A 12,268-nucleotide genomic window follows, 5' to 3' on the forward strand; every position below is an offset into this window, starting at 1 on the left:
GATACTGCTGCTTTTATGTCGTTGCTTCTTTTTCAATTTTCTGACATTTTCTTTTTACCTCTCAAAGGAACTAAACTCTGAGGCTGATGCTCAAGCAAACTTGGCAGTCAATCTTGCTCGTGAGGCTCTCAAGAATTATATGGCTTTTTTTGGCTTTTAGTCATATACAATTAATTTCATAGATATCTGTGTATCTACTGCTGCAGATGGTCAAATCCAGGAGGATGTGGAAAAGTAATCAATTTATGGTAAGCTTCTGGATATGCTTATTTTGTGTTGTACTATAGAAAATGTCTTATACATTGACAAGTTTGTGTTACTCTTTGGGCTAAATTGTTTTGCTTTATGTAGGTTACCTGACTTATGATAATGAAACCCTGAAGAGTGGGATTTCTGTCTAAAACTCACTGCCATGATGAGCCATGTGAGTTGCTGGTTTACAAGCACATAGATGATTGGGCATCATATCAAGAAGCATTAGCATGATCTCTTGCAGCTTAACCATATTTGCAGTATTTTTTAATGTCATAGCAAGAGATAGGAAATTTTTTTTGTTGGTTGAACCCCTTGGCAGGAACCAGGGGTAAATTAACATGGTTTTGATTTTGATTAGCGATGCAAGTGAACCTCAAATTTATAGAAATATATCCAGCGAACTTAGAATGTGGTACACAAAGAAACAAGTGTGCACATTTTGATAATGCTTACATGTTTATTTGGGATGTACTTTTGCAAAGAAATAACTCGTGTCCATGTTGTTTATGCTTCACTTGGCTGTTTAATATATAGAGGGAATGAAAAGAAGAATTGAAATCTCACATTCAACAAGCACCCTTAAGTTGATAAGATCATGATTTTTCCTCTTTCCAGTGTTGTATTAGATTAATTGCTTTTCTAAAGTTACATGTTTCAAGGAAATTTGCTGCTTCATAGTACCATAGTGTGGCTATTATAATTTGCTTTTGTGTTGCATACTTGCGCATGGAAGGGGAAGCATAGAAGAGTATTTTTTTTAATAATTTCCTGTAACACAATTTCTCTCTCTCCCCCCTCCAGTTCCCCTTTTTTTCCACCTGAAATTGGTTGCCACAAATCAACACCTAATATAACTACCATCTTTATCCTTGTATACAATATAGATTTTTTTAATGTGAAATACAGAGAAGAATCTACTTAGAGTACCTTGGTTGGTTAGGAAATGAGCATTTATGTAGATGACTGATAAGTGAAAAATATCTGCTCAGAAATAGGCATTTGGAGTCTCGCATTGATCATTACAGTAATGTATGTTGTTATCTGTTTTTTTCATTTCAACGTCTCTTAGGTGTGTTTTTGCTTGCAACAGATGACTGATGAGGATGAGATAAGTAATGAAGGCATGGCCTCATTATGAGGGCAAGTTCTTGACTAGCTCTGCTGTTAAAAGTTGGTGTCAGCTAGTGAAGGAGCAGCGCAGTGTGCCTGCCTTAACTTGTCTCTTAAATGGATACCAATCTGGATTGTCCGGCAACATGTGACATAATTAAAGCATTTCCACTTTCAATTCAAGAAAAAATTGAGGATACTGTGGACAAAATGGTGTAAATTTCAGCTACTAAAAGGAAATCAAAGGCCAGCACGAAGCTTGACTTGCAACCAATTCAAACACGAAAGTCAAAGAAAGTTATGGTACACGCGAGTGATGACTTGGCAAGTCCTCAAAAGCTCCAACCAGACAGTGAAACAGATAGTGGAGACAAATCACGGCATTATGATCCAACTAAGAAGAATGAAAGCGTTTCTCAAAAGGAGGAGTCTGAGAATGACATATCACCAAGGCCAGCTTCCAACAATTTGGCTGAAAGTAGTACTGCACATATACCTGGACATAACACAGTTTCTTTGGCTAGTCGTCATAAAAGTTTGGTTGATCTGATACAGGTATAGAATTCAGTAAGTGTTTTGGATTCTAATATGCATTATTCTCAATCAACAACCGTTAAGCTTTTAAGTGCATTTGAATGTTCTGTTGTTCATGTTTGATTAAGTGTGTTTAACCCCTTCCCCTCTTTTCCATCTTCAATATCACAAAAGAATGTTCCTAATATCCAACACCACAAGTAGGTAAAATTAACAAAGAGATAGGAAAAGAAAAATATTATCAGTTTGCTTTCACATGGATTACCTCATGAATTTCAGAAAACTTATTTGAGGGGTAGAAATGTATTTGTTCTTATCGATGGTTTACATAACAAACCACCCCCTCCCCCCCCCCCCCCCTTCCCCCCGCCCCCCAAAAAAAAAGAAAAAAGAAAAGAATCTATTTGTGTTGTTCTTTTGGGATACATGTGAATTTAAGTTTTCTAGTATTATAAAAAGAAAAAGTGTTGACTTTGGCATCATGCTTCACTTTCCACAACTATCCAATCAGTTGTCTTAAAAAGCACTTAAATAGAAGGGTATCATTGGAAAGTATTAAGAATGCCCATTAGGAGTATATCTAACTGATGCAGTGCATCCTTGCAGCTGCATTGTTTTCCTTGGTACTTTATTTTTGGGAACGGTTTAAGTCTTGTGCATATTGTAACCAAAGTTGTTCGAGATAAGTGTTAGCTAGTTAGTTGTATAGTTTGCTCTGCCATGTGCAACTGATTTGAGTGAAGCTCTCCTATGTCATAAAAATAAAAATGTTTGCTAGTTAGTTACACAATTAGTCAACCAGATTCTAGGAGCCTATGTTGTAAGGTTAGGCAATGGCATGCATTCTTTCCAACTATAAGTAGGCAAGGCTATTGTATTTTGTAATCAGTTGTGATCTGAGTTCTAAAAGTACAGCCTAGAACAATTCTTTCCAACAGTGTCCTCCTAAAGAGTTGTGTTTCCACTTTACTTAATGGTAATGACTTAAAACTTGCAATGTTAAATGCAGTGCTTCGCCATTCCTCGTTCCTCATCACTTGGAGGCGACTTTATAGTTCCTTTTTTTTGCCATTTAGTTCATTTTAAAGTTATATTCCCCCTAAGCTTTCTCTAGCAATCATATGTTTTCTCACTTCCCATTCCAGTATGATATTTTCTGTCAGTCCTTTGGTGCCACCAATTTCAATCAAATTAGTCTCCAACTAATGCCAAACACACACTTAATGTTTCAATCAAATTAACTGTGGCCACTCATTAATCTTGATATCCCCAAGAAGTTTCATTCATTTTGTTTTTTAAGTGCCCAAAATTCCAATTAATTAGAAAGCCCATGGTGCAAGCCACACAACATAGCTTTTGGCTTCAAACTTGGACCATGCAAACCCAGTGGTTGGGTTTCCAATGGCTCCGATGCTTTTTGGCCCTGCTCAAAATGCAGCACAAATCCTTGATATGATTTAATTATGGAGTGGATGGCACAATGCTTCAATTTACCTAGTAGGAGTTCCTATTTTTTTTAATTGTTAAATATCCACTGCATTATGCATTTTGCATCACATTTACAGGTATTAAAGTGGTTGTCCCATGTATCTACTGTGCACTGCATTAATTGTTATTTATATATATTTTTTTAATACTTCCATTTCATGTTTTCAGATTACAGATGTTTGCTCAGCCTGTTTTGAGCAACGAACAGTTTTCACACAGCAGGTCTTGGCAAAGGCATTGAACCATATGGTATGTGTTTGTCATTTATGATCTGGTTGATGTACTTCATTTTCAGTTCTGTGTAAGTGGTAGTTGTATTTTTCAGGTTGATCAAACTCCTCTACCTCTTCTTTTCATGAGAACTGTGATTCAGGCAATTGATGCTTTTCCTACATTGGTAAGATTCTTCCCCTCTATATGTTACATTAGTATCCCAATTTACTATGCTGAGTTTATGTTAGACAATGATTTCAGGACTGGCTTCTTCTTGGTAAAATCTGTAATTTTGACATTTAGAGTCATATATCTTGGGTTTGTTGAAACTATGGGCTTTGTGAAATTTTCTTTCTGGTTCATTGCATGATGGTGATCAGGTTATTTTTTGGGGAAATTTTTTAGAAGATTTTTTGCTTCTTTCTGTTAATGAATTTTTACTGACCAAAAAAATTTTCTACTTATTTTTGGCCTTGAACCAAAGTACCAAGCATTTTGGGTGTATCTATCCATTTACATAGCTCAGTAGGTTTGTTAAATATGATTTTCTCTCCACATGTGTTAGTGCTTTGTGTCATATATTTTGCTCACAATTGGTCACAACCCCGGAAAAAAAAAGAGGGCTGTGGCAGGTTGATGGCTAATGTAAGTTTTTATTAAATTTCATATGAATGGATCCATTATAGATAAAAGTTGGGGAATTCCCTACATACATGAGACTAAGCTTTGTTATTGTGGTGGTATTTGTCACTATTAATGACCTAAAGTATCCCACTGAATGTGAATGTATTGTTTGTCTATGTGTGGTAGATACAAATTATAAATAACAATCTGGTTTCTCTATTTAGGTTGATTTTCTTATGGAGATTCTTTCCAAACTTGTGACTAGACAGGTATATTCCCTCAACATACAATTAGTTTATTTGAAACATACAAATAATAAATTTAATCAAGCATAATTATGGAACAACTGATTTTATATGTACCTATTGAGTGCAGGTGTGGAGAATGCCAAAACTGTGGGTTGGCTTTCTGAGATGTGTCTCAGACGCAGCCACATTATTTTGATGTATTGTTACAGGTATCATGTAATATAAATTATCAGGAATGCTTATTGCCTTGTGCTACATGCAATCAACAAAAAATGCGTGAGCATTTGAAAAGAACAAAACATTATATAAAGAAGTGGTAGTCTTTCTACTTTTGTGATAGCAACAAAGAAACATCTGAGTGTGAATTGGGTCAAGGCTCATTCGCCTCTCACGAAACAATTTCAAGCATGTCGTAGCGATTGTATCTGTAATATTCTTAATGTATATAAAAAAAAAATCATCAATTTCCCTACATGGTGTGTTTGTATAAGCTATTGCAAATTGCTTAACCAAACGGACTCATAATTATAAGTAAAGTAGGCATGCTACTGTTAATTAAGTCCCAATAATCCAAAGCAAACAATATTAGTGGAACACTAAAAATTCTCCAAGCTTTATCAAAAGAATCACAGATTTCATAATCAAAGAAAACACATTTACTCAAATTCACACTCAAAACACCCAAAATAAAATATAGAAATGCATTCACCACAGCAACAGAAAATAAGCTACATTAGAGAGAGAGAGAGATTGAGAGAAATGGAGGCATTACTGTCAGCAGCAGAGGTTTTGAGCTGTTCAAGAGCGGATAGCTTATTGGTCTTAAAAAGTACTCGAGTCTAAAGAAATCGAGTACTAAGCTGTATGTTTGTACACATATAATGAGGTATGCCCGATCCATACTCGAGTTTTTAGGCCTCGGGTACTATAGCAAAGTACTCGCGCCTCAGAAACTCGAGTACACCTGTGCAGTTATACATCATTGGGGTTGGCATGGCATGCAATGCATTTAGCGGACCCAGTACTGTGACAAAGTACTCGAGTTCTCTAAAATCGAGTACCACACCTCTTAGCTGCCGTACCCGAGGTATACTCGAGTGTAGAGAACTCGGGTACTATTACACTGTACTCGAGTTCTTCAAACTCGAGTAGTATGTGCCATACGTATTACTTACACCGACTTCCCTGGCAGCAGCAACCACCACAACCAATATAATGAATGGATAATTAATGGTACTCGAGTCTCTCGAACTCGAGTACCCCTTCACATACGTATCCCTGGCAGCAGCAACCACCACAACTAATATAATGAATGGATAATTAATGGTACTCGAGTCTCTAGAACTCGAGTACCCCTTCACATACGTATTACTTACACCGACTTCCCTGGCAGCAGCAACCACCACAACTAATATAATTAATGGTACTCGCGTCTCTGGAGCTCGAGTACCTCTTCACAATGCCCTCCCCGTCAGCTTTCTTCTTTCTATTTTGAGTAAGCATATTACTCTCGGCTATCTTTCCAAATTCTGTAAGAAGCTGTCCAACTGTGACCACCTTTCCAACTATCACCTATATTTCCAACTCAAGTCAGCGCAGTTACTGTGTAAGAACTGGAGGTACTAGTAGGTGGGTCACCATCTGCAAGTCTTTGAGTCTCAGTGTCAGTTCTCCATTCAAGACCAACGTGCTGTCCATTTAACCTTTGGGTCAACACTGCTGTGACCAGTAAGTAGAGATAATGGTTAAGTGTTTTGTTTTAGATTGTGTGACCAACGTGTTTTTTTTGCATGAGGCGTTTTTGTGCCCCCTACTGAGATTATTTTAACCATGTAAAACTGCTGATGTTTACACATCTGAATTTAAGTTTCAGAGATTGTCTTCATGGACATAAAATTCAAAAGTAGGAATATTAATTTGAACAAAATGCTCGTGTAAGTGATATTTTTTGACATTTGGATTTTATCTACACCAAAATTAAAATAGTTAGTGAAAGGCATGCAATTATTGTGTAAGATACCATAAATTTTGAACCCTATCATAGTAGAGACAGAAACATACATTAATTCCAAATTTTTGTAGTCAATTATAGATGTACGACATAGACAGTTATGTAGTCAATTTTTGTAGTCAGTTATGTAATTTCTTTAATCATAGACATGGGCGAAAAATGAAAACTGATATATTTTTAGAAATTTTAAAATTGGAAAAGTAACTTTCTAAATTTAAGGGAAGAAAAATCAAATCTGGACTAAATTTCAGAAACTTTTTTTTAATGGATAAGTTTCAGTAACTAAAAGTATATTTTAGCCATAATTAAATTGAGCTTAATACTTATCTTTCTTTTTTTTAACTGAAAAAAGTAGAATCGATATCTTAAAATTAACAAAAGTGCATAATACTTATCTTTCAATGACATTAAAAAAAAGAATTATAAATATAAATCTTTCAACAATTTGATAATATGAAAAATTATAAATAATAATAAAAAAATATGGAAGATTGTCAATAAAATAGAGTAGATTGACATTGGGCATCAAAAATAAATTTTAGTTTAGAATCATATTATATTTTATATGACCATTAAGGTTTGTTTACATAATTAGTTAAAATATAAATTGGGGATTTTTGGAAGTATAAATTGGGCATCAAAAAGAAATTTTAGTTTAGAATCATATTAAGTCTTGATATGACCATTAAGGTTTGTTTACATAATTACGAAATAGTGTTTGAATATAAATTGTTGTTATCATACGCAAGATCAGTTGCAAGTGGTTATACATTATGACAAATTTTATATTGATGCCAACAGGTCAGTGATGGATTTTCACTTTTTCTATGTATACTACGATGGAGAGATGTATTATCATGACTTGCATGGGTTGTCATACCAAGGCTCGAACCAAAAGCAAAATTGTGTTAGGGTGAAGCGTGGGATAGGCCTTATGAAATTGCAACGAAGAATATTGAAGGTGATGAGGTTAGACCACTCTAGGCATAACATTTCCATCGTGTATCGAGCACCTCAACGAGTTCTAGACACCCATGTTTTCTACAATTCACTACAGTTATCGAGTGGCGCCCAAGTGAAGATGATGTGGGAAATTGTTGAGCAAATGGTGGTGAAAGGATTTTTTGCTTCGGATCTCTATGTTACTGTTGAGCCCACCATAGTAGAGGCCGGGGAAGGTTCACAACACACAGTTTTAGATGGAACTATAGATGAGCACATTGAGTCAATACCATTACAATCTTATCAAGGGTGTGCAGAAAACACAAGAGATGAGTATGGTACTGAACCGTGGCAAACATTTCCCCATGCTTCACACTTTGAGGAGGAGCAAGGGCCCCAGGAAGTGCATGCTGGAGAGCATTTATCTCATGATGAGCTGCATGGGGGCACATCTGAACCCGAATATGATCACGGACTTGGTGACGATGCAACCGATATTGATGTTACTAGGGATGAGTTTGAGGAGCTTCTAGAAACCATGGGTGAACATGATGATGTTGATCATATCGAGGATGTGGTTGTAGAAGAGAATAGAGCCACATGCCCTGGTCCCAATCCTACGCCGGAATGGTTCACCAAAAACACTTGGGATAATATGTTTGATCCATCACCGGTTATGCAAGCAGAAGTATCAAGTTGGACGCCTGGGCAGCAGCCAATGAAAGGAATGGTATTCGCGACTAAATTCGTGGTGCGACATGCATTGACTTGGTACGCACTGCGAGAGAATTTTAGGTTTAAAACTGAGCATTCAGACTCAGAGAGGCTTATGGTGAGTTGTGAGGATGATTCCTGCCCATGGTCAGTCCGTGCGATCTGTTGCAAGGGAGACAATGTCTGGAAGATCGCAAAATGCAAGGGCCCCCACACGTGCGACAAAATTCAGAATGCTCATGATGGACGGATGATTGATTCGGTGTTCCTAGCATACGTACTTGAGCGCTATATACGAGAAGACCCCGCGTATAAGATAAAGAACTTACGTCACGTTGCTTTGGCAGACTTAAAACACGAAGTATCTCACTACAAGGTATTCTTTAACTTGCATTCTTTTTTCAATACATGGAAGTATAAGCATGATTGTAATTCCCAAAACCCATGAATACCTGATGTTATGAAAAATGAAATTGAATTGAAAAAAAAAAAAAAACAAACGAATAAAGAGAAAGAAATATTATCTTCATCTTATAGCCTTACAAGTCTTGATTTGTTTTCTTCAACTATAATTATTTGACTTGTACTTAATTTCTAACATAATCATTATGGTTCACATACAAGGTTTGGGATGCCAAACAAAAGGCCGTTGCAGCTATATACGGGGATTTTAAGGAGTCTTATGCAGAGTTGCCACGTTTTTTGGCAGGACTTAAGGATGCAAGTCCGGGTACAAAGTATAAGTTAAACGTGGACGATAATGATGAACCAGGAACCTGTACATTCAAGTCCGTATTTTGGGCGTTTCGTCCATGTATTATTGGGTTCAAGAACTGTAGGCCTGTGATTAGTATTGATGCAACCCACCTCTATGGAAAATATAAAGGGAAATTGATGATTGCAATGGCGACAGATGCTAATAATAAGATTTATCCACTAGCCTTCGCCGTTGTGGAGAGCGAGAGCACAGAGACTTGGGGTTGGTTCTTGGCTTGTATAAGAAGGTATGTTACTGACCGGAGACACCTGTGTGTCATATCTGACAGACACCCTGGGATACAAGCTATCTTCAGAGACACTAATCGAGACTATTTGCAGCCTCCCATGACAGAACATCGTTACTGCCTTCGTCATCTATGCAGTAACGTGAACACTAGATGGAACAATGAAACTTTAAAGAACCTAGTATGGAGGGCAGCAAGTGCAACCCAGGAGCGAAAGTTCAATGCCACCTTCGATTTAATTGAGAATGTGAACCGGGATGCGCACCAATATCTGAAGGATGTGCCCAAAGAGAAATGGGCTCTAACTTTTGACGAGGGTTACCGTTATGGGACGATGACTACAAACGTCTCCGAGTGCTTCAATGGTGTTCTAAAGGGTGCTCGTAGCCTGCCCATTACAGCAATGGTGAAATACACATGGTTCAAACTGAATGCTTATTTCGATGATCGTCGCAATAAGAGCATAGAGCAGTTGAATTCAGGGAAAAAATGGTGTAAATATGCCTTGGATATCTTCATGAGAAATAAGGAGAAGGCGGAGCATCACAGGGTGACAAGATTGAGTGCGCAACAACAGTCATATCAAGTAGATACACCGCATAATCCAGGGACTGCTGGACATGGGGATCACACACATGGAGTTAATTTGTTGCAAAGAACTTGCACATGTCAGAAATGGAAATTGTATAAGATACCATGTTCACATGTCATTGCAGTTTGTATTAGGTATCGACATGATGCAGAGCAGTACATTGACCAATGCTATAGCGTGGACGCACTGTTTCGGAGCTATGCTCCCGTTTTCCCTGTCTTGAAAGATAGATTATCATGGCCAGATCCTGAAGAAACTTGAAGGGTCCTCCCTAACCCCCAATTGATTCGAGAGAAAGGTCGCCCTGTCTCAACATGAATCAAGAATGAGATGGACGAGGGTGGGAAACGGCCTAGAACCACACCATGGAAGGAGGGCGGGAGGAAGGTGCAATGCGGGTTGTGTGACCAAGAGGGGCATAACCGAAGAACATGCCCTAAGCGGAATGAGGCCCCGGCGAGTGGTGGTCTCGCGGACTAGGTACGCTAAGTTTGAACCGTGGCATCCTTCTAATTATTGAACGTGCAGAGTACAAACATTTTTTGACTACTCGATATGTACATGCATCAGTCCATCTTATGTGTTATGCATTTACAGATACCATGCTATTCATAAGGAAGTCTATGAGTAGTTCAGTATAAGTTTTGATAAATTTGGGCGTACCTCAACCCCACAACAGACGAAAATTTGCCAAGCGATTTTTAATAAAATTTTGGAGAACAATTGGCTTTCTTTTCATTCAATGCAGCAAGTATGATTTATTTTCTTGTTATCAACTTTAACTTATCGCACTTGGTTGTGCCTTACTAAATAGTTACACTTATGCTAGACAGATCCTTCAGTTTATTTAATGCTTGGCTTGGTAGCTTAGAAATGGTAGACAAAGAAAATAGGTTTGAATTTAATCCTTCTGAGTTGTTTATCAATGATTGCCTTTATCTTTGGCCTGAGATGTTTGTCTATTAATACCTTCTTTTGTCTTCTTTAAACTCTGCCATATGCGGCATTATTGGCCTTAAATTGCTTGCTCAAGTCTAGCCTATATAAATGTAAGATTACAGCATGATATATTCAGTATGATTGAAAGGGAGGAGTGAGATGGGGTTAACATTTTTATTTGCTGTTTTGTCTTTAACAACTATTATCAACAAATTTAACTTAAGCAACTTACACTTTTTATTTTAATTATCAGAAAAGTCTTTTCTCCTTATTCATTTACTTATTTTGTTCTTCGCATGCAGGTGGTATGGCAAGCATGATTGGGCTTCCTTCAGATCGTGCACTTACTGATGATTACGAATGCGTAAGGTTCTCTGTCTTTCATAGATCTCTTGAGCTTCCCTTATGACCTGTATTGTTTCACTAATTTGCTGAGCACTCAATAGCTATAGTAGGGTATGTGCTTGTTTTATAAAAAAAAGGTTTAGGAAAATGAATCTGATTGGGTGGAAAGAAATATGAAATTTGGAAACATACTTGCTAGCGGGTGTGGTGCAAAATGATGCCAAACAATGCAATACATGAGCTGTAGAAGCAACACAGATGTCTGCAGAAACTACTAACAAGATGGTTAAATAGCCTAAATATTGTTAATGGATTGAAATTTGATCATTGGTTCATAATATGATGTTTATGTAGTGCAACATCCTATGATTGTTGCTGTTGTTTCTATCTGGCTGTTGAACTTTTTTTGGGATATTTAGTGGGATACTGCAGGACAAGAGCGTTTCAGGACAATCACTAGTAGCTATTACCGTGGAGCACATGGCATTATTGTAAGCTCTCTCTCTCTCTATCTCTCTCTCTCAAATTTTCAGCATTTTGCTCATGGTTCTGCCCTGACGATTTGGTGTGAATGTTGAACTTGTTTCACAATGTTCTTGGTGTATGTGCCAGATAGTTTATGATGTGACAGACCAAGAGAGCTTTAACAATGTTAAGCAATGGTTGAGTGAAATTGACCGATATGCTAGTGAGAATGTAAACAAGCTTCTGGTTGGAAACAAGTCTGACCTCACTACTAACAAAGTTGTGTCTTATGAAACGGCGAAGGTAGAACCATGGTCCTTCAATTGCTCTTCCTTGTTTTTTTCCTTTTACGGTATTATTGAGAACTCAAATAACACTGTTGCCTGTGATTTGATTGGGCTCTGAAGGCGTTTGCCAATGAAATTGGCATTCCATTCACATGAAGTTTTTACATTGTCCCCCATGTTAGCTTATTGAATCTTATTTGGTGATTAGCCTCATATATCCCCTTCACTCTATTTTGATGAAAAGTGTTAGTAATTTGTGGAAGGTCTGCGTACCAGTTGGATCAGGTTTTTAGGAGTGGAAATACTCTTTTTTGATTCAGCCATGTATGTTTGCTTAAATGGATCCCAAGTTGGATATGGCTTACTGATTAGTGCGCACACAACACACGTTTATGAATAGGTAAGCAATTTTACTAAAATGCACTGAAGCAGATGCGACCAATGTACGCGGGGAGTGTACAAATGGCACAAACACCTAAGTAGCTAGCACTTACAGA

At 37.4% G+C, this 12,268-nt stretch overlaps 2 long non-coding RNA genes across 3 annotated transcripts; both read left to right on the plus strand.

Annotated features, from left to right (window-relative positions):
- The first annotated feature begins 59 nt into the window (after window positions 1–59).
- On the plus strand, window positions 60–1,497 carry LOC142610158 (uncharacterized). Of its 2 annotated transcripts, XR_012839777.1 has the most exons (4): window positions 60–119; window positions 207–248; window positions 352–424; window positions 1,346–1,497. It is a non-coding gene; the product is annotated as an uncharacterized LOC142610158 (long non-coding RNA). The 2 variants fall into 2 exon arrangements; XR_012839776.1 differs by lacking the exon at window positions 1,346–1,497 and having other exon boundaries at window positions 352–593.
- A 2,056-nt stretch (window positions 1,498–3,553) lies between these two features.
- Window positions 3,554–4,471, plus strand: LOC142610157 (uncharacterized). Its single transcript, XR_012839775.1, has 3 exons — window positions 3,554–3,636; window positions 3,713–3,784; window positions 4,449–4,471. It is a non-coding gene; the product is annotated as an uncharacterized LOC142610157 (long non-coding RNA).
- The last annotated feature ends 7,797 nt before the right edge of the window (window positions 4,472–12,268 follow it).

The sequence above is a fragment of the Castanea sativa genome, chromosome 9, assembly GCF_040712315.1.
Source record: "Castanea sativa cultivar Marrone di Chiusa Pesio chromosome 9, ASM4071231v1".
NCBI classification, from domain to species: domain Eukaryota; kingdom Viridiplantae; phylum Streptophyta; class Magnoliopsida; order Fagales; family Fagaceae; genus Castanea; species Castanea sativa.